Source organism: Neovison vison, chromosome 9 (genome assembly GCF_020171115.1).
Source record: "Neovison vison isolate M4711 chromosome 9, ASM_NN_V1, whole genome shotgun sequence".
Taxonomy (NCBI): Eukaryota; Metazoa; Chordata; class Mammalia; order Carnivora; family Mustelidae; genus Neogale; species Neogale vison.
Window position 1 is genome coordinate 50,096,388 of NC_058099.1, and position 12,228 is coordinate 50,108,615.

Sequence of the window (12,228 nt, forward strand, 5' to 3'; positions counted from 1 at the left end):
GGATGGCTATTATCTAAAACCTGATACATTTTAGTGAAAGCAAATGATACTCAACTTTAAAAAGGCAAGAATCACCCATTCCTCAGAAAGCTTTTTGGATATATTTATTTCATTCTCCATGTGTTCAGATTAGAATTTAGTATGGAAGATTATAGAATATCCATTTGTTGGGGAGCCTGGGTGGCTCAATTAAGCATCTGGCTTCGGCTCATGGGATGGAATACCACTTTGGGGGGGGGGTCCCTGCTCAGCGGGGAGTCTGCTTGTCCATCCTTCTCTGTCCCTATACCCCACTTGTGCTTTCTTTCTCTTTCTCACTCTCAGATAAATAAACTCTTAAAAAAAAAAAAAGCAGCCTATTCATTTGTTGAAAGGCTTTTACTATAATTTTTTAAAAAACCTCAAATAGGGGTTTGCATGTGGCCTTTAGCAGGTCTTGGTTACCACATCATCATTTTTAAGGGTTCTTCTTATACAAGGTTACTTTCTCTGAAAATCTCTTTAAAGAAGCACGGTGAGAATTGCATTACTCTATTTTATAAAAGGAAATTTCTGATTCTTTTTTCAAACTTTAGTGGTAATACCAAGCCACATGTAAGGTTTTAATATTTGGGGCAGCATAAATTCTTTCTAGCCAAGATGGTGGATAAACATACACTTATTTAAGATGAACACAAAATAGTTTAAAATGCAATACAAAATCTCAAAGGTATTTTACTGATATTATAATACATGTTCTTGGAGTGAATAAAAGATAGTATTAAGGGAAAAATTATATAATATAGGTATAGACACATAGGTACCCAATGAGGCTTAAGTGATTTCAAATATTGTCTGAAAAAAAGTGTAATTAAAATTCATTACTTATTAATTTTGTAAATGATGGGCAACAACTTAAACATTTTTTTAAAAACCTATCAGCTAATAAGCATGCTGTACTTTGTCTTTTGTGATAGTTAGTCTTTCCTCATGAGAACTAAAACAAAAACCACCACCCTACAAAACTATGCCATGAATCACACAACAGGTAAGTTGTACGATGGTAACACAAACTGTCTGAACTTCAGTGTTTTAATGCAGGCTCCTTTCAGACCATGTATTCCAAAATAAAAGCAAAAACAGATTTTAACAGTCACTCTTCATGGGTTCAAGTTAAAAACAAGACCACAACTTGTTTACAAATCCTACTAGTCTCTGCTTAGCCCTCATTCATTAGCTTCTGTCCTGAGATAACCCTATGACTGAACATTGCCTTCCAATCTACACATCCTCTTCCTAAAGTTCCCCCATCTGAGATACAACAGAGACTATTAATAAAAGCTGCTATCTATGATCAACAAGTTTCCATGGTGGCCACTGCATGTGAGCTCCCACAACAGAACTGATAGCTTAATTAATAATGTTTTATTTTATTTTATTTTATTTTATTTTTCTGAGAGAGAGAGTACATACAAGTTGTCAGGGGTCGGGTGGCACAGAGGGAGAGGGAGAGAGAATTTCAAGCAGACTCCCTGCTGAGTATGGAACCTGACAGGGGACTTGATCTCATGACCCTGAGATCATGAATAAAAGAGTTGAATACAAGAGTTGGACATTCAACTGACTGAGCCACTTGGTGCCCCCGTCAATGATGTTTAAATTAAGTGTTTTCAGTTGCATTATATCTGCCATCTCAAGAATCACATGATTTCTCAGTAGCACAAAAGAAATGTTGAAGTGGACTAAGGAAAGTAGAACACTGGGGAAATTGTTTAGAATGGTCACAAAACCCTCTCATAATTAATCTTCACCTCTTTTTTCTAGAAATGAAAGTGAATCAGTGGTAAGGGAATTACAGGGTCAGGCTGAATCATCTCTGCATTAAAGTAATGAGGGTAATATATAATTAAGAGACCTCTTAGTATGAACCAGAGATAATTTTCTGCATTTATCCAATTCCGAGAAGAGTGTCAGTTATGTTTTTAAATTGATGTTACATCATCTTAGTATGGACATAAAACTGCCTAGGCTCTGACATTCCCTTCTATTCAACCAAATGTGTTGAGTCTTGCCAACTTTACTAAAATAAAGAAGACTCAAAGGCATTCAAAAGTAAAATAAGCAAAAAGTTATAATATTAACACTTTTAGGTTTTCTTTTTCTCTGATGAAAACAGTAAACAGAAAATCGAGGAGCTGACTGTTGGTCCTGTTCTCAACTCACCTGTATCAGTGCAAGAGTATCTGTTACAGGTTTCATGAACTTTCACAAGTGGAGAAATGTCTCTGAGAATAATAATGCTTGGGAATTCCTTAACTTACTTTTATCATTACTGCCTTTTCTTCCACCCATATTTTTGTAGGGGTGGGAAAATACATTTTGCTAAATTGAGAATGTACTTAAAACCTGGCGTTGAGAGTTGGAAACTGAACTTGAACCTTTTTAATGTTTTAGTTTATTTGTACTTGGCAAAATGCAACTTCCTGTTTTAAGAAAAAGGACTTAAGAGGACTTATAAAACAGGTTCAGAAAGCTTCTTGGACATCAAATAGCTCTTACAAAATAACATTTTGATGATTTAAGTGTAAATGAATCAGAAACATATGAATCAAATTTCCCTTGAAATACACATGTTTAAAAATTAAGGGAAGAAGGATTTGGCAAAAGCTCCTTTGTTGAACCCAAAACATCTCAAGCATAGTTCAAGACCCTCGTTGAACCCCGATACAGCTGGGATCACCCAGCTGCAGGAGCGGAAACTCAAGCAGAGTCATCATAGCTTCTTGTCCCACCAGTATGATCATAATAATTACAGCCAAACAGCTCTCATTTGTATAGAGATTCACCCTATACCAAGTTTCTAGCTTTTAATTATAATTTAGTTCATGAGACCACTATTTTTCCTAATCCCCCCAGAAATCAGATTTAGAAACTGATGCCCTAACTGTTTTGAAAAAAATATTTACTGTCTTATCCTGGGCATCACCTTTGAAATATTAGCTTCTGGAGAGATGCTTTATGATACCACCTCATCAGCTCTGCCCATGAGATGTGGTTTTCCTTAGGTTATACTGAATGTAGAAGGTACTGGATATGAACACTGTGATTTTGGGTCTCATAAGATCTTAGTAGTAAGAATCATGAGTTTTCAGTGGGGATAATGAAAGAAGAAAACAAGTAAATTATTTATATACTTATGCACTGAACCTGGCTCATAGGTAGTAATGATGAAAACAATTAAGATTATTGAAAAGTCTAATGGCTATTTGAACCAGACACATCCTCCATCAGGAATATGGCAAAAAACATGGTGTGGGAAAGATGCCCTGGATTAAAGGTCCACAACTTCCAGCCTCTCTTATGTCTCTAGAAACGCCATCAAGTGGAGATGGGGCAAGAAAGAGCAATCTAACACTTTCCCTGGCCTTCTGTCTATTTCCAACTAACTGTAATCTGCCTGTGGATTGACAAGCCTGTATCAGTGTACTGACTCAGGACTTCCTCACTTTGAAAAAAAAAAAAAAAAGTATTTTGTTTAAAATAGAGGATCCCATGAATTACTGTATTTAGCCATTAACACAATACCAGTTTTTCTCTCCAATTTTTAAATACTTGATGTGAACAGCAACAGAATTTTTTTCTTTAAAAGGACAGAAATAAAAATCTGACCTCTTATTTGCTCCCATTATAATTCATAAAATCCGTGGAGTTCTGCCATATATGAATCCAATTCAAAACACTTTCTGGTTAATCAGCTAGCCAGTGGGAAAGATAAGATGGATCCCAGATGTCCCCTGATGATGATAGGTGGATCAGATTACATTGTGGGATAAAAGAGAGTTAGGCTTTCCAGAGTTTACCCACTGGGTGGAATATAAAAGATAATCTCTCAGCAGCTAAGGTGGGAGCATCTGAAAGGCCTTTAAGATGGTTTTTGAAAAAATAATACAGAAAATAGATTCGTGGTCAGGAGAAACACTACTTTTTCTTTATTTTCTCTCTTTTTAAGGAAGGCATTTTCTTTCCAGAGGAACATGTCTCTGCTTTACCTCTGTCATTCGATGGTTGACCTCTTCTGGTAATTTTTGCTGTTTCACTTAATGTATTATAGGAGTGCCATATTCTGATTCCATGGTTTTATTTACAGAGTCACTATTAATAACTGATAATAATCAAGAAAACACAGAAAATGTGTTTAGGTGGCCACATGAACTGTAGCCATGGAAGAAATCTATGCTTCCCACTCTACTTCCCTATCTTGTAACTGTTCTTCTGAATTTTTTATCGCCCGTTCATTTTGCCCTATCCACTCATTCCTCATAAACGTTACCATGGAGGAAACCGGAGCTGCTTAGTAAGGCATTTGCTCTCTTTGCTAGCAATTTAGGATTGCTACTTCATGATATAAACATATAGAGAAATTTATCAGCTACTTGATGACTTTAGAAAAACTTACTAGTTCTCAGTTTTATCCAAGAAACACTGGGAATCCTCGATGTACTGATGGTAAAATAGGAAGAGATTATAAGTTTCCTTCACAATAAATGGATGGAGGATCTGGAAAAATATACACCTAAAGCTTACAAATGTCTTAGCACACTTAAGTAGATGGCAGGCTGTCCTGTTTGTATATTTTTGTCTCCATTACTTGGCTCTCGGCTTCTTTTATTCAGTTAGGGTGATCATGGTATTTCACCTGCCAGGTTAAGTATGGAGAGAGCCCAAACATCCATTGATTGATGAATGGATAAAGAAGATTTGGTACACACACACACACACACACACACACACAGGAATATTATTCAGCCATTAAAAAGAATGACATCTTGCCATTTGCAATGATGTGGATGGAGCTAGAGAGTATTATGCTAAATGAAGTCAGTCAGTCAGAGGAAGACAAATACCATATGACCTCACTCATATGTGGAATTTAAGAAGGAAAACAGATAACCATGTAGGAAAGGGGAAAAGAAAAAAAGGAGAGAGGGAAACAAGCCACAAGCCATAAGGGACTCTTGATGATGGAGAACAAACTGAGGGTTGGTGGAGGAAGGTTGGTGGGGGATAGGCTAGAAGGATGATCGGGATTAAAGAGGGCACTTACGGTGATGAGCACTGGGTATTATAGGTAAGTGATGAATTACTGAATTCTACTTCAAAAACCAATCTTGTATTATGTGTTAACTCACAAAATTTAAATAATACAAAATATAAAGAATAAAATTATATAGATAATATTAAAAAAAAAGTTAAGGGGAAACAACTAAACAGCAAATATCCACTGATACAACCCATGTAAAATGGTATTTAATTCTCAGAAACAGAACCAATGTTTCAATTTCTATTTCCATCTCAGACTCCTCTCCTGAATTTCAGACTTTGATACACAAGGGCTTCCTCACCATCTGGAGATCTAAAACGTCACCCGCTCACCGGTCCAAACCTGAACCCCTGATCCTTTTCCTCTCCCCGGATCTGTTCCCTCCCCAGATCCTTCCCAGTCACAGTCAACTCCATTCTTTTCAGGCAGTGGTTCTCAAGCTTGAGGATGTATCAGAGACACCTGGAGGGCTTGTGAAAAATACAAGGTTGCTGGGACCCCACCCTCCAGAGTTTCTGATTCAGTAGATCTGGGGTTAGGTCCAAGAACATGCATTTCTACAAGTTCCCCGATGATTCTAATGCCGCTAGTTTGGTGACCACACTTTATGAACCACTGCCTTAGAGTCATCCTTGACTCCCACATCTGATCCATTGGGAAAGACTGGTTTTTTAGACAAAGTATGTAGACTCTGACCACAGCCTAGTCTGGGCCATCATTATGTCACCTGCATTATTGCCATAGTCTCCTAACTGATGGTCTGTTTTCTACCCTGCTCTCCTAGAGACTTTTGTCAGTGTAGCAGCCAGAATGAGCTTATTAAAGCACAGAGCAAATTGTATAAACTTTCTGCTACAACTTTGCGATTCACTCAGATAAAAGCCAAAATCTTCATCTTAGCTGGAGGTAAAGATCTGGCCCCATCACCTCCTACTGTCTTCATTTTTCACTTGGTTCCAGCCACACTGGATTCCCAGCTCTCTCTTGAATACTACAGGAATGCTTTCACCTTCAGACACAAGTTTGATCTATTCTCTCTGCCTGGAATTTTCTTTGCTCAGATTCCAAGTGGCTAATTACCTCACCTCCATCAAGTTTTTGCTCAAATATCACCTTCTCAAATAGACCTACCCTGAATAATCTCCGTAAAATTGCAACATCCACTCCCATTACTGATTCCTCCTTATCCTCTCAACTTTTCCTCCCCCCCCCCCCCGTCACACTTAATCACTTTCAAGTATACCATATAATTTACTCCTTTATCATGCTCATTTTTAATTGTCTGTCTCCTTCTGCGGAAGCACAAGCTCCAGAAGGACAGGAATCTTTGGCTGGGTTGCTTTCATAGAATAGTACTCAGTGTTTGTTAAAAGAATGAGTGACTAACACATGAACTAAATGAAATAGAGGTGCTATTTTTCATTGTAGAAACTCCAACTCTATTTTCTCATCTCTTGCAGGAACTCTAAATCTTGATAGCTTTCTCATTGTTGGGACATCTAAATACCCTTTCTTTAAAATACAAATATACAAGAATACTTGTGCATTTCAGACACTAGGAAAAGTGAGTAGGGATTCTTGCCTGCTTTCTGAACAGGCAGATTAATATTTCCTCCTTCACATCAACAAATTTAACAGGGTAATATTAAGAAACATAAAATGTGCTGAAATTATTTATTATTCAATAAATAGCCAGACATTTGTAAATTTTATATAACACTCCATGTTATATGCATGCACTATAAAGGGCTAATGTTAAGGTATCAAGCTTTATCCCCCAAATTCTGGCCACCTGCTTACAGTAACATCAACATCATCATCAAAATCATTTATTTGTAAAAGACTGTTAGCTGCTACATAAAATGAAATTAAACAGACATCCCTGCCCTGTCTAGACAGTCTGTATGGAGGCAATTCTATTATATTTCAAGAACACAATATTTAAATCTCTAACACATCATTGTGAGTGCAAAGTGCATAAAATGGGGTCCATTCTGGAGGGTGGTGTTATAGAAGGTAGAGGTCATTCTTGGCTCGTTCTTCCCCCTTTTTGAAAACGCCAACAGACTTTCTTAGGACATGACATTTTCCTATACAAGACCTATTTAAAAGTCCTTGTTTTTGTTCTCTTTTTTTCCTGGTGTAAAAGATGTGCTGATTTTTTAATTCTTCTTCCAAACCGTCAACACGTTTGGAAAATAACTTCTTTAAGGGTAAGTCCCTACAAAATCTAATCATTAGCCATTTTAATGCCTTATTCTGGATCAGGTTTAGACTCAATCAAAGAACATCTTTACAGATTTGGGACCCTGTAAAATAGTATGGAACTCTCTAGTTTATTCAAACTTTGGCTGTGCCCTACTCTGTGCCTCCGAAGTGAACACTGATTACGGGTATACTGAACAGCTCTAAACCACTCCAGTGTGTCATTCAGGTCCAGACATAAGAGATTCAAAAATGTATGATATAATAAATCATTAACCACACCCAACTTACTTGATTAGAGCTTGTTATCTGGAAACAAATGCTTTGCCTGGCTAGTTTTTAATGACTCCAGGCATCTGAGAGCTGATCTAAGCAAAAACATTTAAAACATTTAGTTTTAGAAGTTCATTTTTTTTTTCCTTTGGGTAGCTTTTATTTCAGTACTTTTATTTTTTCTCCTTTGAACAATGCAGACTCTTGGAATCTAAGTCCCCAGAGGTATTTGTAAGACTGGTTGTAGTTTGTCATGTTAGACCCTTAAATTCTCTCAATTTTGAAAATATTCATTCCTTGAGGCCTTTTATTATTTTTAGTCCCTTTCTTTGAATTAGCTCCAATTTAGCAGTATCTTTTCTTAAATCAGCATTTCTCCCTTTTTATGATTTTTTTATAGTTTTAAAATAAACGTTTTCCCCTGCCCTTCCAAATCAGCATATTGGAAGTGGTCATTTATAATCTTTTTTGGGACATAGCATACAATTTCATTTTATAAGCACACAATTACATAGGGTTTTTGTTGTTGTTGTTGTTGTTGTTGTTTTCAAACTGAATTTACCAAAATATTTGTGGCAGAGAGTCAGATTAGAGGAAAGACTATACAAGGGGAATAGTTTAGCTGATAAATACTTAAACTGTCACAACTGCATAACAATTTCACTGTTTCTATTTATTGGGAAAGGGTACTATAGTTTGGCATATTACAAAGGAGCAAATATGAAGACTGAAATTGTCTTCCAGAACATGTGGAGTTTGTACCAGTCATTTGAAAGAAAAATGAAAAAGGACAGTCTGGAGCAATTCAGGATAAATACCATGTTAGAAAATTGAGAGGAAACCCCCACATTCTTGCCTCACCTTCTCTCCATCACTGTCTGGCACAAACCGCCTGATGTGCCCCGCAAGCTTCACTTCATTTTGGCTGCCACTGAATCCTGACAGCTTGTCTGTTTTCCTGGCATTGTATCTAATAAGGGCTCCTTTTTGGAGGCAGATGATACAGTACTGTGAATGGTTTGAAATAACCACTAGGCACTCTTTGGGTAAGGACCTAGAAGTTGTTTGCTATCTTTTCCCAGTTCCCTTTCTAAATTTCCTTCCTTTTCCCCTTTCTTTTACTCCTAGGGGCTTAGGACTTACATGCATCACTAATCAAATCTCTGCCTTCTCTCTTCTCTCTTTTGACCTCGCCTAGGAGGATGGATCCATCACTGCTCTTTAATCCTTCTCTCGCCAGCTTCTAGTTACAGCCATTGATTGGACCATTGGGTGCCATTTTCAGAACACAGTGAAAGGAGTCAGCTCTTAAATGAAAGGGAAAGGTCTATCCCTGCCTAGGGTCTCAAGATTTACCCTGGTAGAAAGGTGGCTGGTACTGTCCTATGGTAGATTTGTGGGCTAATGGAACACAAATGGGTTAAGGTAAGTTTAAATCCATATGGGCACATGGTAAGTACTCAACAAGTGTTTGCTATGGCTATTATTCGGATACCATGGAGGTATTGGGCTACATAGCTTTAGGGGGACATCAGAAGGACCTCAGACTGAGTTTTTTTCATCCAGGTTCGCCTTCCTCATTGTCTTGCTATCTCCAGAACTACTTTATTTCATTGTTTAAGCATCATTTTAATTAAAGTGACTTATCTGAATGCCTTAACATATGAATCTAATCAAACAATATCACGTGCCAAATGTACTGGGTTATAAGTTTAATGGATGACAACACTCAGCTTTGTTCCTATGTGCTCATACTTCTTAGTTTGTTGATCTTGGACCACTGATGTATTTTAAGAAACCAAAAAGGAATTAGAGAAATATATTTTCTGACCCCTAAAACCCAGTGTTTTCAGGTTGTCCTTTGAAACTTAAAGCATGGCCTCCGAGCTCCAGACTCTTCCTGAAGAGCTCATTGCTCCAAAGTTGATTCTCTTGTCCTCTGCCTATAAACCTTCCATTTCCTTCAGTGGGCAGCAGGAGACTAGGGTAAAGAGGGATGCAGATGGATTCAACTTATCTAGAGTCAGTTTTGGATGAATAATAATGCTTTCTACTTAATCAATCCCAGTAACTGTTAATTACATATGTTCAAAAAACAGAGACACTTGCCAAAAAACAGGCTATGGGGAATAGTCGGATATACTCCCTGACTTTGTGATGCTCACCATTTGAAGGAGGAGGGTGGGTACTGAGGCCATATATCAAGCTACAGGATTACAGGGAGAGTGGCAGAAAATTTGAAATTAGAAGGTAACTTCTGGATAGAGATTACTTCTCCTCATATTTTGTTTCCCTTTAAGCCTGAATCCAGACAAGGTGACAAAGGAAAGAGCCATGAGGCACACTGTCAGTATTCCTTAGAACTCTTTCAACCTGTTTTTCCTGTTCAGTGTGGTGTGGCAGTGTGACAAATACCTTAGCATGTTTCTGCGGGAGCTGACTGCACTTTTCTGTTCTAAAGGCTCAGTTCTCCAGACTTCTCTCCAACCTCCCCACACTTTACATTGGAATACTTGTCATTCCCTCAATGCTGAGTTCCTCTGAATGACTTTATCCAATATGGCTTCCATATTCACCCAGCTGACTCCTTAAATCTTAGGTATCACTTCCTGGTCATCTTCCCAGACAGCTTCCCATTCTCTGCCTGTGCCAGGCAACTCCTTCTGAGATGCCGTAGCATCCTGTAACTACTTTCATCTTTGGACTAACCAACCTGTATTTTATTTTTGGTTTACTAAGGGCCTATGATGAACCTGGAACAAACTTTATGCCAGAGAAGTATCTGTTACTCAATCCAATCAAGGACTGGATGAAGGGACTTCTAGACGTAACAAAATGTAGGACTAGATTCTTTGAGGAAGCTTCTTACCACAGAACACCTAAAAACACCATAATTCATAAAAATAAAATAAAAGAAATGTTAAATGGACAGCTGAGTTGGCAAGGAGTTTTTCTCAGAGACAAAAGGAATGAGAAAGCATGAATTCAGAGAGAAAATTAATGGATATCCTAAAGGGATCTGCTGGTTTCCTGGTGGTTTAGAGATTTCCATTTTCATAGCCTCTAAGAGCAGGGTACAAGGGATAACATTTATGAACTGTAAGCTGTGGAAGAGGATCAAGATCCCCGACCTAATGCCTAGACCTTAAGACAAAATCCTCAGAGAGGACTAGGAAAAGGGGAGAAAAAGACCCACGTCGTTCTGCAAAAGGCCAAAATATGGAGATAGTAAGGAGATTAGTGGTTTCTGGGTTATGAAGAAGAGAGTGATGGATAGACCACAAGGATTTTTACTGCACTGGAACTTCTCTGTATGATACTACAATGGTGGACATATGAAATTATCTATTTGTCCAAACCCATAGAATGTACAATAACAAGAATGAGTTATAATGTAAGCTATGGACTTTGGATGATTATATGTCAATGTAGGTCAATTGATTGTAATAAGTGTTAAATAAATAAATAGTAATAAATGCACCCCTACTCCAGTGAGGGTCGTTGCTAGCTTAGGCTTAGTTTCTAAGACTCTGCTTGTGCTGGGCATAGGCACATGGGAAATCTTTCTGCCTAATTTTGCTGTGAACCTAAAACTTCTGTGAATAGCAGAGTTTATTAACAAACAAACAAAAAAAAAACAACAAAAATGGGATGATACCAGCAAAACAAAAGCACTCAGCTTCACAGAGAAAAACAAGGAAACTTGCCTATGAAGAATGGGGCAAAAGTTTCCTTCAGAATTCCGAATAACAGGACTCAAGAGAATCTGGGACACAATTCACACAAAACAGACAGTGAAGAACTTTGTATAAAGTGGTCTTGATTCATTCTGATCACTACCCCATCCCAACATCCTCTCCCTCAAAAGCAGATGTAGTTCTCCCAGAAAGTACACACACTAACCTAGGCTACAAGGAAAGTGGTCTTAAATTTCAACAATCATGAAATCACATAGAAATATCACAAAACATATGAGGAAAAAAATGTGACATGAAAAGGAGACAGTAGAAATAAGGAAACACAAAAAATTCATGTAGGAAAATTATCAGACACAGAATACAAAATAAAATTTAATATGCTAAAGGAGAATTCTTAAAAAATGTTAAAATGGAAGGTAGGCAAATGAAATATACAGAAAGGCTTAGAGACTTAATAGATGGGGAGAATATCATGAGAGACTCTTGACTCTAGGAAACAAACTGAAGGTCGAGAAAGGCGAGGTCGGTAGGGGGGATGGGGTGATGGGCATTAAGGAGGGCATTAGGCAGTAAGGAAGACACATTGTTAAATGGAAAGAAGAGTTGAAAAAAAAAAGGGAGAAGAGTTGAAATTACAGAAGACACACAGTACAGAGAGGCAAAGATATAGAAAGCGAGAAAATTATTTTCCAAGAATTTTCTTGGAAAAATAATTTAAAAAAATTAAAAATACAAATCCTGCACCAGAAAGTCCAATGAAAATCAAACAGCATAAACAAATGATCTGTTCTACACAGATCATAGCTAACTGCAGAATACCAGTAATAAAGATAAAATCATAAAAGAAGTAACAGAAAAGACAAAGGAAAAACAATTAGAATGCCAACTGGCTTCTCAACAGCAAATATGGGAATTAGAAGTCAATGCACACCTCTTTAAAGTGTTAAGAGAGATAATTATTTTCACAGCAAA

At 37.4% G+C, this 12,228-nt stretch overlaps 1 protein-coding gene across 1 annotated transcript in view; it reads right to left on the reverse strand.

Moving 5' to 3' along the window:
• The window catches only part of ADAMTSL1 (ADAMTS like 1), a 390,585-nt gene that overhangs the window by 301,361 nt on the left and 76,996 nt on the right, over positions 1-12,228 (reverse strand). The gene's annotated exons all lie outside the window — the stretch shown is intronic.